Below are 11764 nucleotides of genomic sequence, written 5' to 3'. Positions count from 1 at the left end.
TACAATAAATATTCTTGTATATATTATATGGTAGTCAAACGTACACATTTATCATGGTCTCAATGATAACATTCTCCCACATTCATATGTTGAAATTTTCATATCCACAGTGATAGTTTAGGAGTGGGGCCTTTGAGAGGTGCTTAGGTCATAAATGTGGAGCCCTCATGGATGAGATTAGTGCCCTTATAAAAGAGATCCCACAGAACTCCCTTGGTCCTTCCCTATGTGAGGATATAACAAACATTCTGACACCCAGAAAGGGCCCTCACCCCAGCTGATCTTACTTTCAGACTCCAGAACTCTGAAAAATGAATATCTATTCTTTACAACCTGTGGTATTTTGTTATACAACCTAAATGGACTAAGGCAACCTTTCAGTTGAGTACATAGCTACAAATGGAATCATGAGGTCATGGGATATGATTATGTTCAATGTCATTAGCTACTACCAGTTTTGCAAAGTGGTTTTACCAATTCACACTCCCATGAGCAATGATGAGAATTCCAGTTGCTCCATATCTTGATCATTACTTGGTATTGTAAGTACTTTTTAGCCATCCTCTAGGTGTGATAATGGCATCATATGGGATTTTAAGTTGCATAATCCTAACAACTAAAAAGGTTGAGCATCTTTTTTATGTTCATAAGCCATTTGAATATTTACTTTTTGAAGACTTATTCAAACATTTTGCCAATTTTTCTTTTTCTTATTACTGTGTTGTTTTTATATATTTGGATATTGGTCCTTTAATTGGATATACATATTGCAAATATGTTCTCCATACTACACCTAGCCTTTTCATTCATCAAATGACATCTTTTGAGAAACAAAATTAAATATTAGCATAGTTCAATTTATCTGTCTTTTCTTTGGTAGCTGGCACTGCACTCCAGTCCAGTTACACTGGACCCTTGCTGTTCTCCAGTTATGCCAGACATCTTTACACTTCTTCACGTGCTACTTGCATACACATATTCACATGGCTTACTCTCTTCAGGTCAAATGAGTCCCTGTCAGAGCACAGGTCTGGGCCTGGTCTTCCCTGGCTTATCTGTATAAAATAAGACACAAAAACACTTACCTACCCTGACTTGCTCCCAGTATTTTCTACTCCCTGTCCTCTGCTTTGTTTTCTTTTTATCATCCATAACAACCTAATATATTACTTATTTGTTTATTTTCTCTCTCCTCAACTCACACTACAATGTACACTCCATGTAAGGAAAGGAAATCTGTTTCGATCAATCTTCTCTGCCCAGAATATCTACCAGATAATAGACATTCAAAAATATATATATTTTTGAATGTCTATTATCTGGTGAGTGCTGTGAAGTGTGTAAACCTGGTGATTCACAGACCTGTACCCCTGGGGATAAAAATATATGTTTATAAAAAATAAAAAAATTAAAAATATATATATATATATATTTTGCTGATTGAATGAAAAATTGTGTCTAAGTATGAATTTATTTTTATCTTTCTCATGACTGTGCTTTTCTCTGAGTTCTCAAACCTTCAGGTATGAAAATTGCCAACTATATGTCTCTTAATTAACCTCTTCCCCGTTTTCTCTTCTGCATTATATACTAGACACATCTTGGAGATTTTAGAGATCTATCTTTCACATCTTTCAACTTCTCTTAAATATTTCCTAGCTATCTCACTAGATTACAAACTAGAAGATTTCCTCAGAATTGTTGTCCAATTCAATGATTCTCTCCTTAGCCTTGTTTAGTCTACTGTTAATTCATCTATTAAGATTTTTATTTCAGCAACTATATTTTATATTTCTGTAATATTTATTTGGGTGATTTTCAATTTTCAATTTTTTTCTTCAATGCTGTGCTTCTGTTTTGTGGATAACCTTATTTCTCAAGATATAACTAAACATTTTAGGCATACTTATTTCAGAGATTTTTTAGATAGGTCTTGTTCTTCTCAAGTATGAACACTCCCATTTGCTTTATCTGTTTACTCTATCTCATTGCATAATTTATAATGTTTTTCATATGCAGAGGGAATTATTTACAGAAGTTCCATGTGTCCTGGATTACAGAGGTTTTCCTCATGAGTCAAATTTATAATTTCTTCTGCTAAAGTCCTTTAATGTCCACTGGTTTCAGAACAGGTTTTGTGACACACTTTTAGGTCCATATTTTTATAGCACTTGGGAGATGAATTTTGGCTATCCACCCATGCTTATCTTGAGCCAGAATGAGAGGATTTGGCCAGCTCTGCTATTTTAAAAGTAAAAGGTATTGTCCATCTCCAGCAGGGGGCTACACTGACTTTCCAAATAAAATCCTAATAGAAGTATGTCATATGATCTCCCTGATATGAGGAAGTGGAGATGCAACATGGGGGGTTAAGGGAGTAGGAGAAGAATAAATGAAACAAGATGGGATTGGGAGGGAGACAAACCATAAGTGACTCTTAATCTCACAAAACAAACTGAGAGTTGCTGGGGGGGGGGGGGGTTGTTGGGAGAAGGGGGGTGGGGTTATGGACATTGGGAGGGTATGTGCTATGGTGAGTGCTGTGAAGTGTGTAAACCTGGTGATTCACAGACCTGTACCCCTGGGGATAAAAATATATCATATATTTATAAAAAATAAAAATATTTTTTAAAAAAGTATGTCCTTTCTCTGGCATTTTCTTTTATGCATATATTTCTCTTGGAGATACTATTGCAACCAGATAAAATTTATATATATTGTAATCTTGTGTCCAGGCCTAATATCATCTTATTCTAACAGTATTTTCACTGATGACTGGCTCTCTAGATGGAAATATTCAACAGGTAGTTGAAAATAAGCAAAAGTGCTCAGAGAACAAGTCAAAGACACAGAAAAGTATTTATGTGACTGTTCACAATTAACAAAATATTTGAAATTATGTACTCTATTGACACCCAATAACATAATTACTGTTTACTTTGAAAATCAGAAGACAGTGCAAGTTAACAAAGCAAAATTTCTTTAGTACTTTCTTGCACTAGAATTTCAAAAGTCATTTAACAAATATTTATTAACAGCCTGTTGTATGTGGAACACTTTTCCACATTCATTAGTGTGACAATCATTCCTGAATAAAGTTAGAGCATCAGTGTATAAAAGAGAGGATCAATGAGTGAGAGAGCCAATACCCAAATAATCTATGTGAAGAATCAGAAGTTTTTGGAAAAATCATTTACCACAGTAATGACATGTTATACTTCACATACAAAATTAATAATACTTAACTTCCCTCTTTTGGCTGTCTATTTGCAGGTAGTGATTGATTTGTTGTGATCCATTTCCTCTCCTGCCCAGTTCCTGTTGTGAATGATAGCATGCATTTATAAAACTATTGATAAGGAAGAGCAGATAACTATAGAAAGGTACAGAGTTGATCTGCTCTGTTAAGGTTCTGCATCTTGAGCTTGGCCTCATTAGCAGCCTAGCCAACTTTTTTTTAAGAACAAAATTTATAATGTTGCAGCAGACAAGACAAGCTGTCGGCAGCACCTTAGCAGATTCTGATGGCTCTCCAGAGAGAGGTAATTCTGTCTGCGTTATCCATAGCTGTGAAAACCCCAGGGAGTTGATATCTGAGCCTGTTTCATGAGAGGGGGAAAAAAAGCATTTAAAGGGTAGAAACACTGGAGGCAATAAAACAAACAACACATGCCACCAATAGGATGTGGGAACACGTCTATATTTCATAGCATAGATTTTTACGTCAGAATTACTAGAGTCATTTATCATTACAAATGTTTTCTTAATAACTTCCAGGAGGCAGAAAGGATTGGAGTTTCCTATACCTGAAACATAAATAAGAGTAAGAAGCAAGGCTGAATCAGGAATGTCTTCCTGTAAAGTGGGTCACCCTTTATGTGAAGCTTTACCATTTCAAAGATGTCTAATGAAACAGCTAAAATAAAGATGGAGTGTATGCAGATCAGCTGAGGTACCAAATTCAAATTTTCTTGTTTTCCAGGCTCTTGCCAATATTAGCAGGAATATTTAAAGGATTCTTTGGTAAATCATTAGAAGGATAATCCATTTTTTCTTAAATTATCTAAGAATTTATTGTGAAGCTGTATAATAACTAACTTCCTATACAAGTTCTTTCCTTCATGTCTTACATGTTCTTTGGCTGAAGAAATAATAGATTAAAAGAATTAAAGAGTGGGCAAAAGTTAGTAGTGGTTGTCATTCTGATAGACTTTTTATAATGGAGCTCTATAAAACCATAACAATGAACATTATGTGCTGTAATTGGGCCTCCAATGGTTATAAAAACCTTGGCTAGAATGTAGTTGTTATAGCCATTACATTTCTTATTCAGGTAACTTCAAATTAAGCAATGCAGTGAACTGTGTTTGGACATGATGATTTATTTGCACCAACCCTCAATTTGAGGATAATATTTTGTTAGTCATCTCACCATTCCCAAATACATTTTTATTTTCTTTGTTTTTCTTTCTTTTCTTCCCTTAGATGATCTCCTACAAATTTGCCAAGTACAGTTTATGATACTCATGCATTCATTCACCTGGAATGCATTCACTGCCTACAGTCAGCCAGCCACTCCACTCAGTGACAGAAACAAATGAACAGCCGAAACAAAATCAGCCCTTCGTCTCAAAGATTACAGAGGAGCGGGGAGCAGGGAAGACAATCAAGTAATAGCACAAAGGTGAGAAACTGGTAATTGCTCTAAAAAGAGAAAGACATGACAATATGAGAGCTTATAATAAGGAATTTGATGGATTCAGGTAGGGTTTTCCCAAGAAAGCGACTCTTGTGTTGGAAGGATGACTAAGAGTTAACCAGGTACAAAAAGGAAAAAAAACCAGACTTGTGTGCAAATGTCCTATGTAGACTTTCTAATAACTGGTTATAGAGTTGCAAGAATGTAGATAAAATGGTCTTATTCCTGGGGCTAAATATGCTCCTAACTCTAACTAGTCAGAGAGGGTCAAATATTTTCAGGATCGAATTCAAGAGAAAGTATTTGTTTTGTCATCCAGTTCTTTTATTTCTTAATCATTTTGGCAGAAGAAAGAAAGAACAAAGTTCTAAGTTTACTCTAGTTAAATTAAAGATCTCTTTCATCACCCAGGGCACAGATCCAGCACTTTTGCACATGCTAGCTACAGAGCTTGGTGCACATGAGTTTTCTCTTTATTTTTATTCTCTGCATTATGCTTAGTACCTAGTTATAAATAAAGTGTGATGGGCTATTTTGGTTTGATGTGTGATTATGCTGTAGTTTGCATTTTATTTCTATAATTCATGAGCATTTACTGTAGAAGAGCATTTTAAAATGAAATGTAGGGGAAAGTGATTGTTAAAGCTTAGTATAAAAATAAATGAATTCTTCCAAAAAAAACAAGTGAGAGCATTATTGTTTTTTTTTTTAAAGATTTTATTTATTTGATAGAGAGAAATCACAAGTAGATTTCACAAGTAGATGGAGAGGCAGACAGAGAGAGAGAGGGGAAGCAGGCTCCCTGCTGAGCAGAGAGCCCGATGCGGGACTCGACCCCAGGACCCTGAGATCATGACCTGAGCCGAAGGCAGCGGCTTAACCCACTGAGCCACCCAGGCGCCCCAAGTGAGAGCATTATTGTAAAAAAATTATCAATCCAAGCCATTTCAAACTGCTTTAAAAAACATTGGCTTTCATTTTACATCAGTGTGACATCTAAATGATAACTTTTACCCTGTCATTTGTCAATCAATACCTTAAATATATATATTATAACTGAAGACCACCAAACAAATATAGTCTATCTTGAGAAATATTAGCAGCTAAATTCTTGAAAAATATGTTGACACAATATTTTTTGAAGAATAAATACTAGATAAGTGCAAATGAAGAAAAAGTTAGGTAATAATTCTGTGAATCCTATAAACAACAAAAATTTCTAGCATTCCTGTGTACGTGTGTGTGTGTAGAGAGAGAGAGAGACACTTACTATGCCACAAATATTAATTATAAAATTATAATTTGGGGAGGGACACCTGGTTGGCTCAGTTGGTTAAGCCGATGCCTTCAGCTCAGGTCGTGATTCCAGGGTCCTGGGATCGAGTCCTTCATGGGGCTCCTTGCTCGGCAGGGAACCTGCTTATCTCTCCGCCTCTGCCTGTCACTCTGCCTGCTTATGCACTCTCTCTCTCTCTCTCTCTGAGACAAATAAATAAATAAACAAATAAACATTTTTTTAAAATTATAATTTGGGGAAAGTTAAGTGACTCAATATCTTCCTCCAATTAGTCAATGGTTAACTTTTCATGTATCTATGTGTATTGACTACTAATTCAAATTGATCATATCAGAAAATAAAACTTAGTAAATGTTAAGAGTTTAAATAAACAGGACATGTAAAGAAAGAACCTAAATAATACTTGAAAAATAATCTTTACTTATTACATAATTACATTTCATTCATTCTATCAACAAATTTCATTAAGCCTCTACTGCACTAAGTACTGGAAGATCCTGACAAAGAACACAATGGTGCTTAACAATTTTTAGAATTGTACAATAACTGATAAGCTTTTTTTAGATCTCAAACTGAACCAAAAACACATGAAAGTTTTGGTGGCTCTGATTCCTCCCCTTTTCTAAACATCATGTCAACGCCTTTCTAACACATGACAATCCCTGACTGGGCTTGTTTAATAATATAACAATGAATTTCATAAATGTAGCCTAGCCACAACCCTATGGAATTTTATGATTCAATAGACATAGGCTAATAGTAATTAAAAATTATATTTACATGGTGTTTTACAATTCAAAAATACTTCACACAAAACATCTCTTTTATGTGTGCTGCTGTAGTAATGCATATAGACTACAAATTGATGAATGCTTATGAAGATCAACAGAATGAGAACTTCTAAGACACACATGAAAAGCAAGGTATAAATCCAACACAACCCATAATCTGAAGAATGTTAAGGCAAAGCCTCATCAGCATATGGTTCAGCGGTCCATATCCGTAATGAAAGATGTTGGAAAAGAGACGGGATTTCGGGATGCATTTAACTGACAGAAAGTGTCCACTTAATAGGTTAAGATAAAGGAAGTACAGGGAGGCATTCCAAAGACAAAGGCACAGACTTTTATAATATAAATTTTTGCAAAGGTTTACAACCATGTAGCTTGTCTCACTCTATATTACCTACAAAAATGCTATTGGGATCAATACCAGATTCTATAAATGAACAAGATATAATTCATCCAGTATTTTCATCTTTTATTTCAGATTTTTAAATTTTTGTTTAAGATTTTATTTATTTATCAGAGAGAGAGAGGGAGCGAGCACAGGCAGACAGAATGGCAGGGAGAGGCAGAGGGAGAAGCAGGCTCCCTGCTGAGCAAGGATCCTGATGTGGGACTCGATCCCAGGACGCTGGGATCATGACCTGAGCCGAAGGCAGCTGCTTAACCAACTGAGCCACCCAGTCATCCCAGATTTATAAATCTTTTAAGTGCAATTAAAACAAGCTGACAAGCAAAGCCTTCTAAGCTTCCTATAACTGATCTTATTTCCCAACATGTAATGTAAGACCTTTGAATCATAGTAACTAACTTGAATAAGTGACCCCACATCATTCTGATTATGAGAACAAGCCATCTGTTCATTGTCCTAGAAAGCTAAGCAATGCTCTGACTTAACTTTTTTACAACAGTGATTATTCACTTTGGCAAGCATCACATTTATTGTTTGTTTTTTCATCACTATAAAGATTCTATTTTGGCATACAAATGCTGTATATTTTCTTCTTTGACATTATATGAACATTCATTCCTCTTCATTCTATGGGAAATTTATTCAGTGCCAATTAGAAGAATAAACTGCAAGATGGTGATAGCTCTGTTACATTAGAATCATACACAAACTAGTTTCTTCCTGCTATGAACGAGTTACAGAGAAAGTGCTTCAATAAATTTTCTCTCTCAAATTTCAAATAATTGCTAGGTTAAGTCCCATGAAATTGCCAATATTCAATTGTTTGACTTTAAAAAATGACAGATTCGGGCGCCTGGGTGGCTCAGTGGGTTAAGCCGCTGCCTTCGGCTCAGGTCATGATCTCAGGGTCCTGGGATCGAGGCCCGCATCGGGCTCTCTGCTCAGCAGGGAGCCTGCTTCCCTCTCTCTCTCTCTGCCTGCCTCTCCATCTACTTGTGATTTCTCTCTGTCAAATAAATAAATAAAATCTTAAAAAAAAAAAAATAAAATAAAAAAAAAAATAAAAAATGACAGATTCATATGGTTCTGCCTCATAAATGAGCCAGAGAGTCCACATACTTTTGTTCCTTAAAGTGAGCCAGATACCTGCACCCATGTCTACGGCAGTATTATTTACAACAGCCAAAGATAAAAAAGAAGTTTTGGGGCACCTGGGTGGCTCAGTGGGTTAAAGCCTCTGCCTTCGGCTCAGGTCATGATCCCAGGGTCCTGGGATCAAGCCCCGCATCAGGCTCTCTGCGCAGCGGGAAGACTGCTTCCTCCTCTCTCTCTCTGCCTGCCTCTCTGCCTAATTGTGATCTCTGTCAAATAAATAAATAAAAATCTAAAAAAAAAAAAAAAAAGAAGAAGTTTAATGTCCATCAGTGGGTGAATGGATAAAGGAAAAGTGATGTATATAAAAGATGGAATATTAGTCAATCCCAAAAAAGAAGGAGATCCTGCCATTTGTGACAATATGGATTTGAGGACATGATACTAAGTAAGGTAAGTCAGACACAGAAAGACACACACTGTGTGATTCACTTGTATGTGGAATCTAAAAAAGCCAAACTCATAGAAATGGAGAGTAGAATGGTGGTTGTCAGGGACTAGAGGGTTGGGAATTGGGGAGTTGTGGGTCAAATGATATAAATGCCCAGCTATGAAAGGAATAGTTCTAAAATAAATGATATATACATACCTACATAAATAAATAAAATGATCATTCTGGGGATCTACTGCACAACACGGTGACTATAGTTAATATTGTATATTCAAAAGTTGCCCAGATAGTCCATCTTAAATGTTCTTACCATAACAGCAACAAAGAATGGTAATTATCTGAGGTAATGTGTTTACTAACCTTATTGTGGTAATCATTTGGCAATAATATGTGTATCAAAACATCATATTGTGTACCTTAAACCTGCACAATGCTATATGTCAATTTTATCTCAAAAAAGGCCAGCCCTGAACCCTAAGGCCAGTGGGCATCAGTCACAGGGGTCTAGGTTGGCATCTTGCTTATGCAGAGCCAGAGGCCAGGGCTGGCTATAAGTGCAGATCCCAGGTACTGGGTGAGTAGGGAGTGAGAGGGATTCGGGCAGCTGGCTCTTGGGAACACAAAAAACAGTGGGGCAAACACCAGTGAAATCTGTGGTAGTTGTGCCAGTTGTTGGTTTCTCCAGTGGTGAAAGCTGCTGGGACCCCCTGCAGAGCAAGTCGCTGGGAGCAACAGTCACTCTCACGATGTGTTTCTTACCAGTAGGCCCTGCCGGCCTTCCTTACCCCTGAGCCATCACTATATGTCTCAGCTTTGCCAGTCTCTGCCTGGGGTGAAAGTGAAGTGTGCAGTCCCCTGAAAGGCTGGGGTAGCTAATTGCTCACCCCATTTTTTCTTTCCTGGCCAGGAGAACTCTTTCTAAGGGAGCTGTTGGCATCAGGCAATGCAACCTGGAGAATGGAATGATGAAGGCAAAATGAAGTTGCTCTTTCTCCCCTTCTTATGCTATTATTCTAGGGTTTTTTGTTGTTGTTGTTGTTGTTGTTGTTCCACTCTGCTGCTAAAGTTTTGTAAGCAAACTCCTGAACCCTCCTACAACTGTTTTTGCTCATGGATAGCTAATTGTCGATCTTTGTGGAAGGATGTTGATCTTTGTGGAAAGATCTTCTATTCTACAATTTTGGTGACATCACTTCATAATATTTCTATTCTAATGTAAATCCAATCACACAGAATTTAGATTGTAAGTGTTCTTGATTTAAATAAACTCTGTTTTAAGTCAGCTACTTCCATATAGAATTTTATGGTTTTCGTCAGCTTCCTGGAATTGAACTCCAAATTCTTCATCCAGGGAAAATTAGAAGCTTTAAACATACTCTGTAGAGAATGTATGAATTATAAAAATTAACAGAAGAAAAAACTAACAGAAGATATGTTTATTTATATTTAATTTCATGCCTAAGAAAATGAGCTACAAGTCTATGGTATTTAAAAGAGGCCTAAGTGGGGCACCTGGGTGGCTCATTTGTTAAGTGGCTGCCTTTGGCTCAGGTCATGATCCCAGGGTCCTGAGGTTAAGCCCCACACAGGCTTCTCCTTCTCCCAATCCCCTTGCCTGTGTTCCTCTCTTGCTGTCTGTCAAATAAATAAATAAAATCTTTGGAAAAAAAAAATAGAAGAGGCGTAAGTGAGAACCTTTGTACAAAAACGGCTATGATCAGGATCTCTGTAAATTTAAGTTTCATTTTAACTAGGAAACTGTAAATAAGAATATTGAATGGGACTTTATCCTTTTTCAAAAGGAAATATCTTAACAAACAACATGTAATGCACAGAGTTAGGTTGAAAATTGGAGTCCTTTTCTCAACAGAATTACTTAACTTATACATCAAGGAAATGCAGTAGAATCAGGAATCTAGACTTTGCCAACGCATCCTTGACAAAGTCTTTTTTAATACCCTTGTGAAAGAGATAGAGAAGAGATATTGAATGTTAATACAATTGGATGGATTTCAAATAAATTGAAAAGCCATCTCTGGAGGATACTGATTAATGAAATGATGTCACAGTCTGTGGGTTTTGCTTTCCGCCCTGTCTTGTTCAATGATTTTATCAATGACTTGAATGAAGACAGCAAATATATGTGTGTGTTATATTTGCAGATGATACAAAGCTGGGAAGGATAGGGAATAAGTTGGATGACAGTATGCCAGTATCATAAGCCAGAAAGATCTTGACAGTCTAGAGACACGGGCCAAACCTAACAAGATGGAATTTAATAAGGATAAATGTAAGGTCAATACAACAGCAACAAAAAGAAAGAAAAGATCCCTCCTATTAAAGTAGAGGTTGAGGGATCTGTGGCTTAAGGGCAACAGGTGAAATGAGGGCTGAAGAATTTAGTTGAATTCACAGTAGCAAATAGTATGAATTGTATTAGGGACTTGCTCTTTAGACTAAAAAAAAAGGAAAGTTTAAAAAAAATGGGAAGATGCAAAGTCATGGATGTGACACTTACTAGGGATTAAACTTACTTGCAAATTACTTAAACTTGCAAATTACTTAATTTCTCTAAACTGTAATTCCTTTGTATGTAAAATGAGAGTGATACTAGGAAAATTTTCAACATGAAGTCTGCTATGTTAGTGTTTTTATGGAAGTGTTGACCTTGAAGTTTTTTTTTTTTTTAAGATATTATTTATTTATTTGACAGAGAGAGTGAGATCACAAGTAGGCAAAGAGGCAGGCAGAGGGGGAGAGGGAAGCAGGATCCCCACTGAGCAGAGCACCCGATGCGGAGCTCGATCTCGGAACCCTGAGATCATGACCTGAGCTAAAGGCAGAGGCTTAACCCACTAAGCCACCCAGGCACCCCTGACCTTGAATTTTTGAATTTTTAATGATTACTGAGACTTTCCTTAAATACATCATAGCCTCTTTTTTCTCATCTTTCAGTGGGAGGAGAAGTAGAGAAGAAGACATGAGGATGGAAATGAAAACAAGAGAAGAAAGAAATCTACCAATGTTT

This window comes from Mustela lutreola, chromosome 8 (assembly GCF_030435805.1).
Source record: "Mustela lutreola isolate mMusLut2 chromosome 8, mMusLut2.pri, whole genome shotgun sequence".
NCBI lineage: Eukaryota > Metazoa > Chordata > Mammalia > Carnivora > Mustelidae > Mustela > Mustela lutreola.
This window is presented reverse-complemented; position numbering follows the sequence as displayed.